Raw genomic sequence first — 22,354 nt, 5'->3', positions numbered from 1 at the left:
TACTCCTTAATAGTGGAAGCTAAATATGTCAAAACAAACCCCGTTATTATGTGTGACTACAATGCACTAATAAAAAACAATAACAGAAGTTAATATTTATACCTTTGTCTTAACCAAGCTCTGTTCGAAATGCTTCACATCTTTTAAAAATGCTTTTGTTTGTGAATTTTAGTCATACATAATAGTGGGGTTCATTTTGATATAATCATACCTGCATGGAATTTAACTTGCTCCATTTCGGTCCCTAGTGTCCTCTCTTTCCCTCCCTCCCTCTCTCTCCCTGTTTGCCCTTCCTCTACTCTACTGGTCTTCCTCCTATTTATTTATTTTTTGATTTTTAATTGATGATTTTCAGATATTCATAAAGGTAGAATTCACTGTGGTACATTTATGCATGTACATAGCATAATTTTGTCAGATTATACTTTGCTCTAGTTTCCACATATGAGAGCAAACATGTGATGTTTGATTTTCTGAGTCTGACTTAGTTCACTTAGCATGATGTTCTCCAGTTCCATTCATTTATGGGCAGATACTGTAACTTCATTCTTCTTCATGACTGAGTAAAACTTCATTGTGTGTACATACCACATTTTCTTAATCCATTCATCTATTGATGGGCACCTGGGCTGGTTCCATAACTTGACTATTGTGAATTGCACTACTATAAATATTGATGTGACTGTATGGCTATAGTATGCTGATTTTAGTTCTTTTGGATGAACACCAAGGAGTGGGATAGCTGGGTCATGTGGTAGTTCCATTCCTGGGTTTTTGAGGAATATCCATACTGCTTTCCAGAGTGGTGGCACTAATTTGCAGACCCATCAACAAGGTGTGAATGTACACTTTCCCCTCCATCCTTGCCAGCTTTTATTATTAGTTGTATTATTGATGATTGCCATTCTAACTAGAGATGAAATCTCGATGTTTTGATTTGCATTTTCCTAATTGCCAAGGATGTTGAACACTTTTTAAAATATATTTGTTGGCCACTTATATTTCTTATCTTGAGAAGAGTCTATTTAATTCTTTTACCCATTTATTGATTGGAGGTTTGGGGGTTTTTTTGTGTTAAGCTTCTTGAGTTCTTTATGCTTTACATCTTTTTTAATTCTCACAGCAAACTTATGATGTATTTGTATCATCCCTTATTTACAGATGAGAAAATGGAAGCACAAAGAAGTGAAGTAACTTACTCAAAGTCATACAGCTGGGGAGTGGCAAAGCTGGGTTTGAACTTCAGCAGTCTATTTATACTTCTCCTAGAGAAATTATAATAATAATAATGATAAAACTAACAACAGCAGCAACCACCATGTACATACAGTATTGAATGACTGTTCTGTACCAATACTATTTACAGCTTTATCCATCTTTACAATATCTGAAATATATTTCACAATATATTTGAGAATTGAGGCTTAAAGACATGAAGTGACTGATCCAAGGTCACATAAATGATGATCCTGGAGTTCAAAGTGTAATGTATATGATCTCAAAGTGCATCTTCTCTTCATTTTTCCCTGCTGCTTTTCATGTACAAGAAAGCAGTGAGGCAGAAGGAGTGGGCTATTTTAACTGAGCAAGTTTTCATGGTTTTATGTATCAAATACCCTAGGTAGCATCATAGCAAAGTCCCTGTCATTGGAAACGTAAACTCTGAGCAGATGTATGGAAACCTACTTGTCAAGGAGTGGACAAAGGGGATACAGGCATTGGACGGGAGTCTGGATCAGGCACTGAGAGATAACCCCTCTTGCTTCAGCCTGCAATCCTTGCCCCCTTCCTTGGGACAGTTGCAGCCATCCCTCTTTTGGAGATGTGGTATGGAGGGTAGTGTGGTGCAGCGCCTCAGCCTACCGCACTGTGATGTTCGTGGTGGGGCTGGGAGTAAAACATGTGTCCTGCACTCAACCATCGCACCCTGCAAGGTGGGTTTCAGTTTCCACTCTGGGAATGTCTTTTGCAGAGATTTCCAAGCCCCTAACCATGATGGAACTGTTATGAAAAAGAAAATTTTAAGAAACTCAGTTTTACATTGTACACGTGCTTTAATTTTAAATTAGTGTTGGCTCAGGGAGTGGCAACAGAAGAACATGACTCTTTATAAACTGATGTATCTAAACTGTGGGTTCAGTCACAAGAGTCTCAGTCTAGAAGGGCTGTGGGTAGAGTCTATTTGTTCTTTTGCTTTCATGCCTCTAAGCTGGGAGGGAATGGGAAAAATCATAAGTCCCTAGAGGCTCCCTAGGAAACAATAGGTATTAGGATATGGCTTAAAAGAATGACTTCACGAGACAGAAGCTCTTCCTTCCTTACATATTGGTCCAGGAATCAGAAATTAGCCCTCTGGCCTACTGTGGCTTAATGGTGCCAAAGACCTAGGTCCTTTTGTCTGTAGCCACCAGCCCCAGCATGCTGTCTTTGTCCCTTTATCCAACACACTTACCACCTTTTCCACAGTCCAGCCCACAGAAATGGAGAAAGGGGCAAGGAACAGTCTTGCTGCTTCCTTCTCAGACACAATCTGGAAGCTCTACATACTTCTTCTACTCATTCCATTAGCAAGGAACTTGGTCGTGTGGCCACACTCATCTGTATTCTGGTATCCAAGTACCTAGCTACAGATCTTATTACTTATGGAGAAGGAAAAAACAGCTTTTTAGGAACAGTTTTCAGGCTCTGTCACCTCCGATTCCTCTTCCGCTTTCTCTCTCTACCTCCACAAGAAGGTCCTGAGGCCTGCCCAGTCAGTATTGCTCTGATTAGTTGTATGTTCCAACACCCTGTTGATAAAGTTACAACTATTTTATACCCTGCTATAAAGACCTATGCAGTCTTGGAGGATTGGTACATGCAAGGCAACTGTCTTGTAACCAAAAGTAATTAATAAATCATTCAATCCTTTACTTAGTTTTCTTGATAAATGTAGAAAGTTCCATCATAATCCACAGGAAGAATTTTAAATTTTCTTTCTCTTCTTTCTGGCTTCTACCCTTGGAAGTTGCTCCAAGCAACTTCTTATCAGCAACTCTTTTTTTCCCCACAAATAACCTCTGAACACACCTCCTCAAATGGCTTTTTTTCTTTCTCTCCTAGCTTACCATTTTTACATTATGAACTTCAACTAAGTCTGTCTTCCTGTGGTGAGCAGAATCTTTCCTCTTGAAAAGCAGCAAGCGGAAGGCAGAAGTAAGCACAGGTGTCCCTTCCTCATCAGGAGAGGGTAAGCTAGTGAAGGCTGCCAGGGCCCACCTGAGGTCTCACCACCTCTACTCTCCAATCTGTTTTCCACATAGATGTAGCCAAAATAGTTTTTAGAAGTATAAATCAAAATCATGCTATTGCTCTGCTTAAGATGCTTTATTGGCTTCTCACCATACTCAGATAAAGCCCTCCATCCTCTGCAGGATAGCCAGCTCAGCTATTGCCCTGTGCTCTGGCCCGTAGCTCTCCCCTTAAGGAGTCTTCCAGGCCTCAGGCTTCTGTCCACAGCCCCACCTGAGGGACTCTCCCTGGCTTCAGCACCTCTGGTTTGTTTTCCAGCTCCTGTGGTATGTTGCCTTTTTGGAGATGTCTTTCCAACTTCTCATACCATATAAAACAGGCTTATTTCCTCCTGTGGCACACAGTGGGTATCACAACTTGTATTTGTATGCATTGTTCTTTAATTCTGGGTCTTTATACAGGGTAAGTCATAGGAAGGCAGGGCCCCATTTCAGTCCCGACAGTACTCAGTCTTAAGCATTATTAGAAGATAAAATCCTGGTTGTCAACTTCTTATTAACAGGTCTCATTGATCTGCCAATGAGACTGATTATATTTTAAGCAGAGGATGAAGAGCCTGCCCTCCAATCTGGATTGGTTAGCAGCTGCTCATCTTACCTCTTCTTGCTTCTCTTCCATCACTTTCTACTCTGCTCTGCAGCCTAGGACATGTCACCCAACTACCCGGCTGTAAACCTAGAGATACTGTTCTATAAAATGAGAAGCCAAAGCTCTCCCTTCCTCAAGGATTGTTAGGATGCAGTCACTACCATATACCCTAACCTTTCAGATTGGAATGGTGTTGGGGGTCCACACTATCACCGGTGTATGTATTAGTCAGGGCTATCCAATGAAACGATGTGTGTATGTGTGAGAGAGAGAGAGACAAATTGTAAGGAATTGGTGAGCACAATTATGGAGGCTGGCAAGTCCAAAATCTGCAGGATGGGCTGGCAGGCTGGAGAGTTAGTGGAGTCTATGTTGTAGTTCAAGTCGAAAGGCCGTCTGCTGGCAGAATTCCCTCCTGCTTGGAGAACAGTCTGTTGTTCTGTTCAGGCCTTATTGCAACTGATTGGATAAGGCCCATCCACATTAGGGAGGGCAATCTGCTTTACTCCAAGTCCACCAATTTAAATGTAAATCTCATCCAAAAATATGCTGACAGAAACATCTAGAATAGTGTTTGACCACATATCTGGGCACCATGGTCCAGCCAAGTTGACATATAAAATTAACCATCATCATGTATAAACTTGCTCCCTGGGGGAAGAAATAGTTCCAGTATGCTTTTATAAACAAGAATGTTTCCCAAAAGGAACGAAGGAGAATGACTGGGAATGCCAGGGTGAGGAGGGAGGAGGGGGGCTCTTCAGCCCCAGGGAGGATCAGCTGTGTCTAGATGTCCAACAGTTGAAAAAGGCTGAGGGGACAGGTGAAAAGGAGCCACATGGAAGGAAGGTGGAGGGAGAACCAGAGGGAGAGAGGCGAGGAGCCCTGGGTGTGGAGGAAAGTGGGTTCCCATACTGCCTTGGTCTCAGAGGCTGCGCATCCGCTGCCTGCCTGTGGACAGTCAACCCCCCCTCAATATTTAGTGATCCACCCGTGGCTCCCTGCCACTAGGTTTATTTGGAAGCAATAGATAAATGTCAGCACTTAGAAGCTATGAAACGTCCTAACTGGCCCCCTTAGACTAATAAACATAAAAAAAAACCCTGATTCAGGCAGCCTGATGGGCTCATTGGTGAGAGGGAGATAAAGTTTCCCTTCAGGACATTTATAATTTACATAATAAAAAGCTTTTCACCTTCCAGTCAAGGAGCAAAAATTAATTACCGTGGCTCTGTTACCTCGTGGAATGTTTTTTGCTTAAACTGGCAGGAACAGTTTGTGAACTTTTAAATGTGGGCTGGGGGCAGGGTGGGGTGCTGGTAGACACAGGGGAAGGAGGGGAAGAAGGCAGCCTCTGGGCTCATCCTAAAACCCCCTGGAATGGCCAGGCAGGGCTGGGGGTGAACCCTGCATTCAACACAGACGTCGGTGGCCTGACCTGTCCTTTCCATGCATTCAGCACCAAATAATGCACTAATGATAATGGACTCAAACAATCTGAGGTTCCATAATCACCTCCCCTCGGACAGATGTTGAATGGACCGTCACCAGAAGGGTAGTCTCGATCATATCCTTCAGTCATGTCTTGTCCTCTTCTCTTTTGGGCACCATTTCAAATAACAAATAGATAAAGCTGGTGTTCCCATGCCCCTGGTTCTGAAGATATATGGGCAGCCCCAAAGTCCTTTGATTAGGGAGCCATATTTGACATCCATGCAGGGTCTCTCATTCTGAATTCATTGAGCTCTTCAGAAAGCTGACACCATTAGCCTAATATCATTAATTCTCACCACACTCCTGTGAGGGAAGCAGGTGGCCCACATTATTTCGGCTGTTTTGCAGATGGAGAGAGAGAGGCGAAGGGAGGTTAAGTGTTGCATCCACTTTGCCCTGATGAGCTGGGAATAGAATTCAGTCTCAGGCCCACAAGGTTATGGGGTCTCCCTCCTGGTAGTCACAGAGGCTCAGCTGAGGGTCTGTGGAAAGCAGGTTGGGGCTGTGGAGGATGGGGCAGCAGAGATGATAAAGCCATCTACCTTTTGTAAGAGGAACCATTATTGGTTCAATTACCATTGTTTGTTTGCAGCACTTATAACCCAGGATTACGAAAGGAAATAGTAAACAATGGCATGGTGAAAATTATGTTATTCCTTTTCTTCAACCTGGTGTCCTGTCTTGGATAAATAGAATATGGATGGATGAGTAGGGTTATTGCTTCTATTCGAGTTCAGAATCTCCAGGGGACAGCAGGATGTATGGACAGTCAGCTGGAAAACCACCCAGGCCAGAGTCCTTAGGGCCTGTCCGACTCTCCTGTTCACACTGGGCTTCTGCACTCCTCCCTTGATTGGCATTTGGTTGGTCCTTTCTGGATTCTTGTGTCCTCAGTGCTGTGGAGCACCCATATTTCTGTCTCTCCAGGTAATGATGAAATTGAGCTTTTCTCAGAACCAGTTTTATGAGAAAAATCAGTGCCTCTTCAATCATATTGATGAAAGTGATTAGATCTAACTATAGTGTAACTGAGATTTGTGGTACCTTTTATCTCCATTAAGAAGGAAACTGTAGAGAGTTTATGGCTCTGCTTTGGAAATATCTTTTGCTGTTTCTAGTGGGATCCACAATGTTCATTTGTACCCTCAGAGATAGTGTAACCAATGGGGAGAGGACATGGGCAGTATTCAGGGCCCAGCTCTGCTGGTGCCCCTGTGATAGCTTCTCATCTGTAAAATGGGTATGGTAAAAGCAAGTGTCTCCTAGAGTTTGTAAGAATCAAGTGAATTGGTACACACAAACCACCTAAGACAGGTGGGTGCATCATGCACAGTAAATAAATATTGGCATTTTTATACATAATGCTTGGTATGTACTCTTTGTTTAGAGGGAGAATTTATTTTGTATGTGATTTAACCAACAAATGGTTTGTCTCATTTGCATGTTAGTAAATGTGGTTTGTCCCCTCTGAAACTCACATTGAAACTCACATTTAATTCCCATTATGAGAGATAATGAACCAAGTGGGACTTTTAAGAGGTGTTTAGGACTCTTCCCTCACAAATGGATTAAAGAATTAATGGGTTAAAGATTATGTCCAAAGTGGGTCTTCTATGAAAGCCAGTTTGGGCTGATCTCTTACTATATGATGCCCTGCACCCCCTCAGTACTCTGCCATTAAGAAGGGCCATTACCTTGACCTTGGATCAGAACCCGGAGCCCCAATAAACCTCTTTTCTTTATAACTTACCTAGTGTGTGGTATTGTGTTATTAGCAACCAAAAATGTTCTGAGACATATTAAAATGATCAAAACAACCAATTCAGATCTGTCATAGTCTGGTTATTACTAGTAGCTTAGTGGCCAGGTGGAATTGATTGCAGTAATAAGATACTACCAACTGTTTGTAAAATAGTCTTCTAGGTCTGACTACCACAATTTCTTTTGCCTATTTATTTATTTACACCCATCTATTCATTCAAACACTATTAAGCATCTGCTATGGGGAATAAAATATCACAATGTCTTACCTTTTCCCAGCTTGGAAAAGACAGACCCATGACAGGTCAGGTGTGAGAAGGGCCAGGTGTGCCCCAGGTGGTAAAAGGAGAAAATATTTGAGTTGAGGCTTTAGAGAGAGGTGAGAGTTAGCCAGGAAAGAAAGCATTTCAGAGGAAGGAAAAAGCAGGACTGGGAAAGTCCGGTGTACAAGGATTCGGGCCACTGCAGTGGAGCACAGGATGCAGGTAGGAGGGCTGCCAGGGGTCCCAGCTGCTGCAAGGCCTCCTGTGCCCTGGAGAGTCTGGACCTCGTCCTGTGGGTCAGAGTGTTTAAGGGAGTGGACAGCAGGGAGAAGGGGCAGTGAGCAGGAAGAGGGCAGAAAAAGATCTCAGAATGAATCAGAGAACTTTCTAACAGCTCTTCATGCTCCCCTACCACATCAGAACAGGAGGGTGAAGGGCAGTTACCATAGAAACGGAGCAAAGTTCATGAAAGTTTCCTGGTGAGGGTCTAGGAAGTGCCTCTACTCTCCCCCTTGACCCTTGAGAGCCACCTCCCCTGGTCATGGGAGACATGGAAGATTTCAAGCAGGTTCTGGCATACTCGGATGCATTTTAGAGCTCTCTAATAGTATGGATAATGGGCTACCTCATAGGTTAGGGACAGATGAGGATGTGATTGATGTACAGTCAGGTAGTGGAGCTCAGGTGTGAACTAAATAGGAAGCATTTAGACAATGGCCTCTCTGACATGGATGTGGGAAGAGGTAGCTTCATTTGGTATCCTTAACAGAGGTCAGAAGGCAAGACAGAAGCAGTTGACTTTTTAATTGAGGTGTTAGCAAGACTTACCCCATGGATACACTTCAGTGGCAGTTCAGAAAAATAAATGTGTTGTTCAGGAGAATGGTCCTATCTTAACAATTAGTAGTTTTGTTTTATAGTCCTAGCTCACCTATCTGAATATCAGACATGACTTCATTGAACAAAAAAACAAGACAAAAACCTTTCCTGTAACTCTTTCTTCAGCATTTATAAGAAGTTCTGATGATGTACAAGATGGGATGAATGATTTTGTTCCCTATATAGAATATATTCAAGGACTTTCATACCTTCTAAACTGAATTAATTCCCTCCACCAAATATTAGACTGTTTTTCCTGACCCTACTCCCTCTTCCACTTTTGAATTCTTGGTTCTTTTTCAAAAGTTGCCTTGTTCAGTTTTGCAAGTTAAAGATTCATGGGTAAGAAGACTTTAAGAAAATAATGACATTGTGAGAGTAAATGCCAACATTAAGTAAGGGGAGGGGGTGGAGAAAAAACTAATAATTAGCAATTCAGCATTGAATTAAACATAAAATCGAGGTTCCCAGGCAGAGAGGGGTCTTGAGAAAGGGGAAGAGAAAAGAGACTGAGTGTACTTGTGTTGATGTTCTTTTCTTGTATAAATTTTAAATCAAATTTGGCTTTAGATTTCTGGCAATGCAGACTCTGCAGAATGAGCTGGAAAATGGAGACTTCTTGCTTGCTACTTTTAGCTCTCACTATTCTGCTGAGACAACTTCTCGCTGGGTTCAGTGTATGGCAATGAAATGCAAATCATAACCGATGAGAGCTGGCCTCCGGGGAAAAGGGGTCCTGGATGTGATCCAAGGTCTGTAACACAGAGAAAAGACATATTTCTTTGTCACACACAGTAGATTCTCCCTGAGGGTTTCAGCGATGGGAATAAAATGACGGGGAGGGAGTGGGTGAGCGGTAGTGGAAATCATTACAACGTTCTTCTCTCATATGAAAAACCAAACAAAAACAAACCCTCTGAGTGTGAACACAGACAAGCTGGAGGCCCGCAGCCCCTCTTCATGACACTCTGTGTACCACGGCTATTACCCCAGGCGGCAAGATGCCGTGTGCCTCTGTGTCCATGTGGATCATGGACATACGTGGACTTGTCCTGGAGTTTGACCTGGGGTGGGGAAGCTGTCAAGTAAGTTTCAGATGATTTTTCAAAGCTTTTGTGTTCAGGAAAATTCAGAATACATTTTCCCAAGCACTTTCCCCCCGAATATTTAAACCCATGCATGTTCTGAGGGAAATTTAATCCACATGTTTCTGATTCATTTACACTTAATTCATCAAATTGTTGTTTGGTAAGTCATTTGATGTCCAAGGAACTTTATAAGTGGAATATATATATATTTATATTTATATATATTTATATATATATATAAATAATCTGAATATCGCTCATACCAACACCAGTCAAATCAAGTGCAGAAGAACCTGAACTCACAACCTGAGAGATGTAAGGTAGTAGGAAGTGGGAAGGAGGGCAGAGGAGTTAGGAACTCCTCAGTTTGGCAGAACACAAGGGCCATTCTCTCATCTGTAATTATAATGCAGAGAATTGAGTCTTTTCATTTAATTTCTCAAAGAAAAAATAAATAAATTCTGAGAACACCTTTTCTGTTGGAGGTCTGAGCCATCTGCTTGTGATTCTCAGTGGAGGTTGTTTTCCATTGACTCATTCACGAGGGTTCTGGGCTTCTTGCCGGTCTGCAGCAGGACCTGAGCCCTGAATAGAAAGATTATAATTGATTTTCAAAACCATCTTGATGCTTGGTGACCAAACACTAGGGATTTTCAACAATAAAAAAAATCTTTAAAGTACTTTTAATGCTGCTCAGGCAGGCCTCAGTTGGTGCTGATGCTGGTCTTCTCATAGGGGTCCCAGGACAAGGGCTAGCTGGCACTATGGCACAGGCCTTGCACTTGGCCTTGATGTTCAGGTTGGCTTGACTACACAACCAGGCCGAGAGCTGATTCTAACTTGTCCCTCCAGGGCAAAAGGCCAAATCAAGGCAACTTCTCTAAGGCTCTTGGAATTAAATCCTATCCTTTTTTAACCCAGACATGTTCTCTCCATGTTGTCACTGTTCTAGTTTTGTAGGGGGTGATCTTCCAATGTGACAAAGCTGTCAGAGGAATTAAGAAATAATACAGGAAGCCCACTGTGGTGGTGTCCGCCTGCAATCTCAGCTATTAGGAGGCTGAGGCAGGGGGATCCCGAGTTTAAGGCAAGCCTTGGCAACTTAATGAAACCCCATCTCAAAAAAAAAGGGCTGTGAATGTAGCTCAGGGGTAAAGTGACTCTGGATTTAGGGAAAGAAAGAAAAAGAGAGAGAAAGAGAGAGAAAGAAAGGAAGCAGGCGCCAACAAAAGGGTGATTAACCACAGCCTAGAGAAATCTGCTTTAACATAAACCTTGGGCCACTGACATTTATGGACTAATTCAGGTAGAGGGGAGAAAGATCATCTTCAAACACATTTATAATTACAATGAATTCCATTTCTGGGTTGGCTGATACCAAATTAGACATTTTTATGCCCTGTAATGTCTGATCCCTGTTGCTGAATCATTTATATTTATTTAATATGTACATTTTACACATAAGTATAAGTTGCCTCTTAGATGTTTTCAGAAAGTAGTGCTTTGAACCCCGGATAGCAATTTGATTGAGACTTGCTATAGTCAAAAATAAAATAATTACAGGGTAAATTCAGTGTTCTGGCTTTGAGTTCATGCTTGTAACTCCTATCCAAGGTCTCTGATCAGCGTGCAATATGCATTTCACTGTCATGACCTTGGTTGATTTTTGTCTGAACCGGTGCAATTGAGTTATAAGAAATCAGCCAAGAAGGGTCCCCGTGGAGAAGTTATGGGGAATTGTGTTTGTATTTTTACTGCCAGTTCAGGGCTTAAGTGGAAACTAAGAATAGGAAGCACTTTTGCTTTGCTTTCTGATGGCTAATCTGTGCTCCAGACTTCAAAAATCCTAGTTTCTACCCCTTGCCTTGAGAGGCTGTGCATGAGAGCAATGGGAAAAGGCAGCTTCCAGTGTCCTTTGTCCTTCATTGTCTCTATTGGTAAAATGCACTAATGGTAAGGTTACAGATAAGAAAATAGAAACTGCCATTAGGAAGAAAAGGTAGCTTGTGAAAAATAAAAACGCTGTTAAAATAAGATAAAATGAAACAAATCTTGTTTGATTCAAGGTTATGTACTTAGAAGGGCTTTCAATCAAATGTAAGCTCCATGGAGATGGGGATGTTTGCTTACTTTGTTTACTGCCATCTTCCAGCTCCTGAAACAGTGCCGACCCATAGTAGGACCCAGAATAGGCATTCACTAAATATTGGTTGAATGAAAGAATAGAGGGATAAACAAGGCGCAGTGGTGGATTGGTGATCTCCCTTCTTTATCCCTCCCCAGGCAGAGCAATGGACTGGCACGTGGGGAAGAGGGCAGGTAGGAGGGTGCCTGCACCCAGTCTGGAGCCTGGCGCCCTGCATGGCCCGTCACAGTGTGTCTGAGAGTGCTGCTGGTGAGGGGCAGGCATGAAGGAGCAACCAAAGTTCTCTCAGGACGAAGCAGGCCCTCGTGAGGAATGAGCCTGGGGCCCAGGGTCAGAGGTTGTGAGGCCAGTGGCAGCTCTCAGATGATCAAGCCCTCTACTCCTAAAAGGTAGGGGTGCTGAAGTAATGCGGGGAGGATTTAGAAAGTCTGCTTCAGTTCTTGCATTCTGGAGGAACGCAAACTCCTAGTCCCGACTTAAGTGAGTAAAGAAATGTGGAAGTTACTTTAGAGAATATCACCATGTTGGTTTTAGGGGTGTATTCGTCTCTGGCTGTCATGACAAAATACCACTGACTGGGTGGCTTCAGCAGTAGAAATTTATTTTCTCTCAGTTCTGGAAGCTGGAAGTTCAAGACCAAGATGTTGGCAGGTTTGGGCTCTCCTGAGGCTTCCCTTCCTGGCTGGCAGATGGGACCTTCCGGCTGTGTCCTCACATGACCTTTTCCTTGTGTGGGCTTATGCGAGTGCTGGTATCTCTTCCTTTTATTATAAGAACAGCAGCCCTATTTTACTGGGGCTCTACCCTCACGACCTCATTTAACCTTAACCACCTCCCTAAGGGCCCCATCTCCAAATAGAGTCACAGGGGGGCTAGGGCTTCAATATATGAATTTTGGAAGAGACGCAGCTCAGTCCATAACAGGGTCTGCTCTCAGGGTAAAGTGGAGAGGCCAGCACAGAGGGGCACTTCCGAGGCCTTGCCAACAGTTTTCCTGAAGCAGATAAAGTTATTGAAAATTACGAATCTTCTCATGTGTCAAGGGGGCGGCACGTTTTCTGATCTCTGGCTCCTATTTAAAGCATCAGTATGACTATGGGATTGTGGCATCAGTCATGCCACAAGATATATATAAAGCCCAAGGCCTGCTTTGTGGTTGAAAAGCCTGGCAACAGGCATGTTCCGTAGGAAGAGAGCCAGCCTATTTCTTTATCCATTTATTTTTAAAGGCATGCTATATACTGGAAATGTAGTACTCAGGCTTTCAAATTCTCATGTAGACCACTGAAATGCAAAGCAAATTATTGACCAGTATGTCAGCATTCCTGGGAGGAATTCCTATTCCCGTCAATATTGAGAAGAACAATCTAGAAATTTAGGGTTAGAAGGACTCTCAGAGAAATCTCTATCCATGTTTTATTAACAAGGCGCCACAGAACCAGGGAAGTTGAAACTTAATTAATGTCTTGCAGCTAGTCAGAGCAGAAGTAGGAGGGGCACCGAGGTCCCACAAGGCACATGGTCTTGTTAAAAGTGCCCATAGTCTTCTGCTGGGTGAACTCTACCTGGATGGCCAGGAGGGCTTCCGTCACTTGGCCTAACATTTGCTTTTAGTCTGATTTAATCATCTAGTGGGTAAGTGTTTGATGAATCTGTACTCTGCACTCAACAACAACACAGAAAAGCACATGACGTCCTGTTTCTAGAGTTATACAGTCTGGCTTTGGGTGGTCAGACTCATACTCAGAAAAGAATACAAGAGCATATTCAATTTCACAGAAATATCTAAAATCCAAGTGGGCTTCTAGAGACTACTTGTTTACTTTGGAATCTTTTTAGGGGCTTTGGTATTGAATCAGGACCTGAGTTCAATTTTTTTTTTTACCTGGCTGACCTGCAGCAGCCTCTGGGCTCACTGAGCCTCAGTTTCCCCATCTATAAGGAGGAGATCACAGGGCTGGGGACAGAGGTATCTGGCTGTTATTGTCCCCTCACACTGCACTCCCAATGGCTATCAGAAACAGCTGCCATTGAGACTGCCTCTGCCCCCAGTGACCGACAGCAGAAGGTGGACAGGAATTTAGCCTCCAGCTGGCCCTCAAGGTAACCTCTGCAGGCTGCTTCATTTTATGGAATGACTAATGTTTTCAATCTTTATAATGTTCTCTTATTTTCCCCAAGATCCTGACAGGTGGGTTTTTTGCAAGACCCATTTGTGGTTCCTCTGTGCTCCTCCTACGCCATACCATAAATAGAAAAGTCTGATTCTTTCTACTCCTTGAATTGGAGGAAAACTTGCACTGTGTTTTTTTACTTCTATTGTAGTAACTTTTTCAGTGCTTCAATAAACAAATGATTATTTTATAATACAGGAACCAAGAGAATCTTTAAGTGCAAATTCCAGCTCTGTGTCCACCTATTGTGTGACCTTGAGCAAATTATTTAACTTCTATGTACTTTTATTTCCTCATCTATAAAATGGAGATGATCATATTTGAATATTGTACAGTTGTTACCATTATGTCAGTTATTCTATGAAAAATACTTAGTATGCAGCTTGGCATATCATAAGTGCTAAATAAGAATTAGCTATTGTTATTATCATCATCATCATCATCAAGACTTTTAAGAGGAGATGAAATTACTTTGTGGAGGACTTCTTTGAATAAAGACAGAAGTAAAATAAAGAAGAAAATCTCCAGGCTTTGATCCATGAATGCACCAGGCATTATAATTAGCCCTGGGGAATAGAGATAAACTTTATAGCAATTCCCCCTTCTCTGTGTGGAAATGGGGGACTGTTCCAAGATGTTTCACAGGTGTCTGAAACCATGGGTAGTACCAAACTTTATATATACTATGGTTTTCTTATAAAGATGTATGATAAATATGTATGATTTTATAAATTAGGCAAGTGGAGATTAACAATAAAATGGGACAATGTACTGTAATAAACATTACATGAATGTGGTCTCTCAAAATCTTACTCTTGTAGCCTTGTGAGATGATGTGTGTCCACGTGATGAGAGAAGGTGGGGTGAATGGTGGGTACTGTAATGTAGCTTTAGGCTACTTGAAGGTCACTAGAACAAAAGCACTGCCCATACAACAGCTCATCTAACCACTGAGAAGGCTACCAAGTGACTGATGGGTGGGGCTTATACAGCATGGACACACTGGAACCAGGCAGGACTCCTGTGCCAGGCACAACAGAGCAGAACTGCACAAGAGTTCACCATGTTGCCCAGTTTGAAACTGATGAATGGTTAGGAACTATTTCTGAAAAGTTCCCTTAATATTTTCAGACTATAGTAACCTCATAGCAAAACCACAGATAAGGGAGGACTGCCACATACCATTTAATCCAAAGGGACTGCTATTAAATAATAAAATATTGCTTTAGTTCTTTTAACAAAGCATGGTGGTGCTTGATGGTCAGTGCTACCTTCTACAGGGTATTCATCAATGAAATGGGTGTGTATTTAATAGAATTCTTTGTTTACCCAGTGTAGCACATCTCTCTCTCTCTCTCTCTCTCTCTCTCTCTCTCTCTCTCACACACACACACACACACACACACACACTGTGCATGTGTGTTGATATGGTGACTTTGGCAAGCAGAACTGTATGTCAACTCTAAGATTCATAAGGTAGGAGAGTGTAAGTTCTATTCTACCCATTACTAGGCAAATATAAGCAAGTTATTTAACTATAACTTCATAATTCCAAAATTTCTAATTTATATGGGGGAGATGATAATTCCTAGTTGTGTTGATAGAATGGTGTTCAAGTACCTTGTGAACTATAAAGATCTTCTTAAATGAATAGCTGAGTAGACACTGTAGGGAGCTGGCACAGAGCAGGTGCTCAGTAACATTAGCTGAACCATTCAAAGAAAGCAGATACTAGCCCTCTCTTCTAGCAGCATGAAAAAGGGCTCACGGAGCACAGCTGCAGTGTTAAGTGGTTGGCTCTTTCAGCCTTGTCAGGTGAATCTGAGCTATGTTTTCCAGGGTCCATTCAATCACATCCCCACAAATTTTCCTAACCAAAAGAGGATTCTGGAGGTTCTGACAAAGGTGTTGCCTTTAGGGGTGGCAGGAGAGCAGTTAGCTCTTGGTTTCTACGGGAATTACTTGGATGGGCTTTCTCCCCTGGAGTCTTGCTCTTGGAGCTCACCTTAATTGCAGTTCACACCAGGAAGCTGAAAGGGAGTAAGTGAGGAGGGCACATTGCAGGCAGAGTGTCCTTGGAGTGTTCTAACACCTCCTAAGAACAATTCCCCAGCCCTGTCCCTGGGAAGCTCTCTGTTCTAATGCTCAGGTTAGGGGCAATAGGGGAAGAGACAGAAAATGGATGAGTCAGATGCAGTTGAGAGCTCTCTTGAAGACTATAATTTGACTGGAGTCCTCACTCTAGATTTTGGTGGTGTGACCGACTACAGTCAAACTAAAACCTTTTGCAGAGATTTCTCTTCTCTATGTCCTGCTATCTCAAGCCCCAGTCACCACCGTGCTTTGTCTCTTCTGGCCTTTCATTTAAATAGATCTTAAAAGTAGTTCATAAAAATCAATGAATAACAAAACAAACCAACTTGTCTTGCATGCAATAGTAATTCTTTGTAGTTAAAATTCTTATAAACTGATAGCTAAGAACCGAAATTTTCAAAATTAATTCCTCCGTTGTGCTGTGCTGGTTTTCCACCTTCCAAGGAAGTTCTTCTGGTTGTAATGCGTCCTCTAGACAGCAGGGGGCAGTGTTCATCTTTAAATAATGTGAACCTGGCAGGCGGGCTCCAGATCCTGCCAGCACCATGTCCCAGGATCCCAGACCCTCCAGAGCACACACTGCAGATTTTCACAAACACAAATTGCCTGAATACAAATCTTATAGTTTGATAAAGCTAGATTTGCTCTGAATTCTGGTATTAAAACAAAAGCACTTCCATAAAATGGAACAACAGGGACTTTATGGCAGCATGTGGGGTTATCTGCATTGCAAATAATGTTTTAATCTTGTGGCGATGTTGTGATGGTAGGGTGGTCACCAAGTAACTGAAAACTATCCCAGTATTATCAGAGCAGCTAAATGGTTTTTTTTTTTTTTTGTTTGTTTGTTTGTTTGTTCGGTTTGGTTTGGTCTTGCTTGTTGTAGTCACTCTGAGGTTGTTAGAATAAACAAAGGACTGATGAAAACAACTTCAGACCATTCAGGGAACCCACCTCAACTGAGGCCTCTTTATTCTTTCACATAAGCATATTCCAGAAGCATTGAGCAGAAGACTAGACTCATGTCAACTTTTAATCACCTGAGTAACAGACAATAAGACTCATATTACTCCAGGTCTTAGGCAAAAAGAACCTTTCTGAAAGTAATACATTTGCCCACATCCCTACAGCATTAGCACCTTGTTGAAAACAGCACCCCTCTGGGAAGTGGAAGGGCTGGGGGAAGAGGGAAGATTTTCTCTCCTCCAGTGACCTTCCTCCATGGACAACATCAGGGGAGAGAAGTGGCCACACTGCTTCAGACTGAGATCTTACTTCAAACCCACAGTCCTGATTTTATTTCAATGAGAAACACATTTTAAGAAAACATTTAGGATTACTTCTCCAAATTTTTGAAGACTTTTGCTTTCTTTCTTCCTTCTAAGAACATGGCTTCTAGTAATTTTCCCATACAATTTGTGCTTCCTGTGACTGATAGTTTATTGCAATGCCTGACACATTTTATGGTGCTATTACAAAATTTAACTGAAATATATGAGAATGGTGTGTTTGCAAAGATTGTGCAATCCTCTAAGTTAATAGAAACAAAGTTTCTTTGGAAGAGTTAAGTGAGTCTGAAGTTATAGTATTGGGGAAAAGGAGAGGGGAAAATTTAGCCCATAAATTCTTCACCTTTGCTGTCCTTATTTACCATCATTTTTAGTTGAATTCTGGGTTCACACTAATGTAGCATTGGAACTGACTTCCTTAAGATTTAAGGAATTTAAAGCACTGAGATTTTGGACTTTGGGAAACACAAAATGAGTCATTTGACCTTGAATTGTATATCACAATCCCCTGTATCAGCATAAAGACTGCATATGTACATGTTTAATGAATAAGACCCTTAAGGTTTGCAAAAAAAAAAAAAAAAGTAACACCCTAGATTTATATATTCCATTAAACATGATCTTCACAGGCTAATTAGTTAGTAATTTCACCCTTGCTTGTAATATAAACCATTTTATGCTCAATAATAATAAAATCTATGTAAACCAGGCTCTTTATTAATAAACATTATGTGCTTCTGGCTTTCAAATAAAATAATGCTTTACGTGCTCCTCTCCTTATCATGCCTAGACTAATCACCCACTAAAAATCAAACAACTAAAACAGTGGCTTTTATCTTATGTTGTAGAGAAACAATGCAGAGACCATGTCTTAAGCCTCAGGATGAGATGGAAACTAGAGTAAGCCAGGATGGAGGAGAGAAATCCAAACTGTCACTTCTTGACACTTGGTGTCAAGAAACCTGTAGGCTCTTCATAGGATTCAAAATACTTCATTGAATAAAGAGGTGACATCAGTTCATCACAGAAGGAAATGACTCCAAGTATCTCTTGCTTATCATCTCCCACCACCTGGGAGAACCCAGGGAAGTAACTGCTGAAGATGCTATGTGGTGCTGTGCTGTGTTGTGGGCATCTGAGCAGCTCCCACAGGTACAGTCAACACAGGAGAACTTAAGTTGTGGCTACAGGTATTGTAGCAGCTGAGTTATGTTTGATGAGTAGCTTCTCACAGAAAATCTTCTGTTTGTGGAATGTATGTTACTCAAGCTACCAGGGCTAGGCCACACCCAGGCAGGACCAGCTATGTAATTTGCAGGGACCACTGTAATCTGAAAATGCAGGACCCTTTGTTCAAAAGTGAAGGATTTCAAGATAATGATAACAGAGCCTGAAAGCAAGTATAGGACCCTTTGAGGCAGCACAGGGTACAAGCCCAGGAAGCCACTTCTGCTCTGAGGCACCAGAAACCCCAGGTTTGCCACACAAAAATATTTTTTTTCCATACCTATTTCATCTCACTAGAAATATTACTTGTTTTAGTCAGCCCAAGAAGAGTTCTTTACATTTTGGAGCCAATATGAAATTTACAATAGGGTAATCCCAGATGAACTTTCTGTTGATATTATATCTAGTACATCTATAAGTATTTGGAGAACTCTGGAAAAACAAGGTATGTATTGACAAATTAAAATGGTTTTGCTGGGAGATACATAATTTCAAATTTAAAAGCATTCAAGGCACTGGGAAATTCTAGTCGTACTCTAAAGACTTAGCTGAAGTTTCCTTTCATTAGGTAATAATAAGAAAAGCAAGGGCTAACATTTATTGGTTACCAAGTGCTATCTTATGTATTAACTCATCAATTCATCAAACAGCCCAACCTTTTATAATAGGTAGTACTGGCTCCAAATTATAGATTGGAGGCAGAGAGCAGCTAGGTAGATCACCCCTACTCAAGGTCAGAAAGGTGGGTTCTGGGAATTCTTGTGTCCAGAGTTCAGTCATTTGCTATCTCACAGCATGGAGGGCATTCAGAACAAAGTCGCCATTTCAGAAATATATCCTTGGACCATTCAGGCACCGTGGTTTAGCAGTCTTGCAGCTGAGCATATTCTGCAAGTCTATCCTGTTTCCCTGAATCCACTGAGTCTGCATTCACATGATGGGAACAGATGAGCAACATAGAGCCCTCAGGATGTCTGCTTTGGACTGAATTTATTAGCTCAATCAAACAACCATTCAATGTAAGTCACATAACCAATTCAGCTGACTGTAGGCTTGACTTGCTTGCTTGGTTGTCTGAACCCAGTGAATAGGCAACTGAGTCTTTCTGAGCAGTGTAGACACAGCTTTAGAGGGAAGCAGTCCCTCTAACATGACTGTGATACCGATTGGCACTAGTCAAGTTCTTCCCCTGAAAATCAACATCACCAGGCTTGACTCTGTGGGAAGGGGATTTGCTTCTTCTCTAATTGAATCTAATATTGTTCCTCTGTGACAGCAGATAAATGGATTGAATCAGCAACACAGAGATAAAGACAAAACAAGGGACAAAAGTCACGCTGTTGTGTGTAGCTTTAAGGGAGAAAGCTGCTCATAGTACTTGGAGAGATTTCTTTATTCAGAAAGTCAAAGTTAGTGTCCACATGTGTGAGTTCTAAAGCCGGTGAGCAAGTCAGGCACCCCCCACAATTCTGGAAGAACAAGTTGGAGGCCAGAGTGCAAACAGGTATTTGTTTAAGGTTGACTAAGACAGGTAAATGATCCAAGGAGGCTCATGGAAACACTGAAGGACGGAAGACGAAAACCTGAGGAATGTTAAGAGTTAGGTGGACCATCTCTTTGCTCCATAAAGATCTGAAGGATGATTCCACTTACCTGCACGTACCTCCTTATCATTGTTAAATATTTACAAATAAATGCTTAAGCACTTGAGCTTGAGGAGCTTTACTTATCAGAAAGCCCCTTTTAAAAGGCAGTTAACATTGGTGAACGGATGAAAATGCTCTCTGTCCCATTTACTTCCCCATAACCACAAAGCTGATGGGGGTTGGCACTGGACAGTCTAAGGGCTTTGCTGGAAAGAAAATCTTGGAACATTCTGAATGAATTCAGAGTTATGAGAGGAAAGGCTGTTAAAGGTAGTGTCCATAACCCCATGACAGATTTGCCCACTGCTGTGCGTGTCTCTGTTGGACAGAAAAGTAGATAGGAGTTATGCTGAGTCTGCTTTATTCTTTCATAAATATTCAACAGGTGTTTAATGAGGTCCTTCTTTTTGCCTGGTGCTATGCTAGGAATAATGATGGAGCTGTGACTAAGCCAGATAGGAGCCCTGCCTTCAAAGGACACAGTCTTAGAGAAGAACACACAACTACAGCATCTGCATACATACACATTTACCACCACTCATGAGAGGGCAAACAAGTTCTTCCACTTGTGCCTTTTCTGTTTTCTTTGCCCATTTCTATAAAAGACATTTTTTACCTGAGGAGTAGATGCAAAATTGTTCCTGTGTACCACTAAAGATATGTCTAGGGAAAAACCAAGGAAGCATGGAATAAGACTCTATAATAATTTAAACTGTAAACTTTAATTTATTATACACATATAAAAAACCCAGAGTGATATTCATTATTGTATAAATCAAACCAACCTTACTCTGTAAAATCCTTTAATGTATGATGGATCTCATAAAGTTGCACATTTAGTCTCTTGCACTAATGTTCTTGCTCTTGTACCAACATGTAGCATGAGCAGTGTGACATGTAAAGGTTTCCTCTTACCTCCCCTGACATTTTGGCAATTAAGTAGTCAGAATTAGGGTCGTATTAGTCAGCTGTAGACTCAATTGCACTTTAAAAAATCGAGCCTCTTCTTAGAGTTCTAGGATAATTTCATACTTAGGACTGATTTCCCTGAAAGATAATCAATTTTTCAAAAGTTAGTGATTTTGCTTGTTTGAATATTTAAGGAGCTTAAGAACACTCTAATCTTCTGTAGTCTTTTTGTGAGTTCTAAGACACCTTTGTGGTTGGTACCTGGAAGCAGGATTGACCAGCTAACATTTTTGCATTGTTCTTAAATTTATCCAGCTGTCTGTCAGACATTTGGGGTTTGGCAAATCCCTTCAGCATATTTTGTCAGGTACTTTCTCTGATCTTTCAACTCCTGTGTTTCAGAAGAAATTTAATCTATATGTTTCTGGTTTATTTACACTTATCTCATCAGAATGTTCTTTTGCTGGAGTTCTTTCACTGACCAGGAGGCTTAGTGAGTCCTCCAGCAAATCTGTTCTTTTTTCTGTCACAATTTCTGAGAATGAACAGAATTTGAACTTTATAAGTCTGTATTCTCAGGAACCAGCCATTCTGGGGGCTGTTGGAAATACCTAAGTGTTCACAGCCTTTGATATGACATGCCATCCAAATTTGTTGGGCCTGAAGTAAGAATAAGAAAAATAATTCGGCTTAAAGATACTAGATATAAACTCTGAAAGAAAGATCTTCTGAAAATGGGATAGTTGGGGAGAATTCGATAATTTCCAAATATCCTGCCTACTATAAAAATCATTAGTAATTGATTCAAAGTATTGGTTGAATCAAGTTGAGATTCATCTAGAATTCATTTGAGATCCTGAAGTAAATAGTTGGAAGCTCTTTTACCCATGTCTAATGGTACCTTAACTTTGCTTCTGAGAACCATTGCAATACATATTTTGTATTTTTTAAACCAAAATGGTTACTCCATCACCTAAAAAGCAATTACAGCACACACTGCAAAGCCCCATGACCTACTAGACCCTTAGACTCAGAGTTAGAAACCCAGGTGCCCCAGACCCACTTCCCATCCCTTACATTTTTGTGTATATTGGTACTGGGGATTGAACCCAAGTCACTCAACCACTGAACCACATCCCCATACCTTTTTTATATTTTATTAGAGGCAGTGTTTGGCTGAGTTGCTTTGGGCCTAAGTTATTGAGGCTGGCTTTGAATTTGGGATATTCCTGCCTGAGCCTCCCAAGTCACTGGGATTATAAGTGTCTGCCACTGTGCTGGGCACTTGGAGATAATTTAAATCTAAATATTTATAAAATACAATGAAATGAAATTGCTAGAAAAATGAGATAAAAAAAGACATGCAAAATGTAAATGCAATTTAAAATAATATTCAACTGGTCCTTAAAACATATAACTGCTTTCTTAATAAGTGTTAAAAATTCTAGATGCTTTTTGCTTAATTTTGAATCCTGTCTCGTCATGTGTGCGTAACAGCTTATAAA

The sequence above is a fragment of the Sciurus carolinensis genome, chromosome 3 (assembly GCF_902686445.1).
Source record: "Sciurus carolinensis chromosome 3, mSciCar1.2, whole genome shotgun sequence".
Taxonomy (NCBI): Eukaryota; Metazoa; Chordata; class Mammalia; order Rodentia; family Sciuridae; genus Sciurus; species Sciurus carolinensis.
This window is presented reverse-complemented; position numbering follows the sequence as displayed.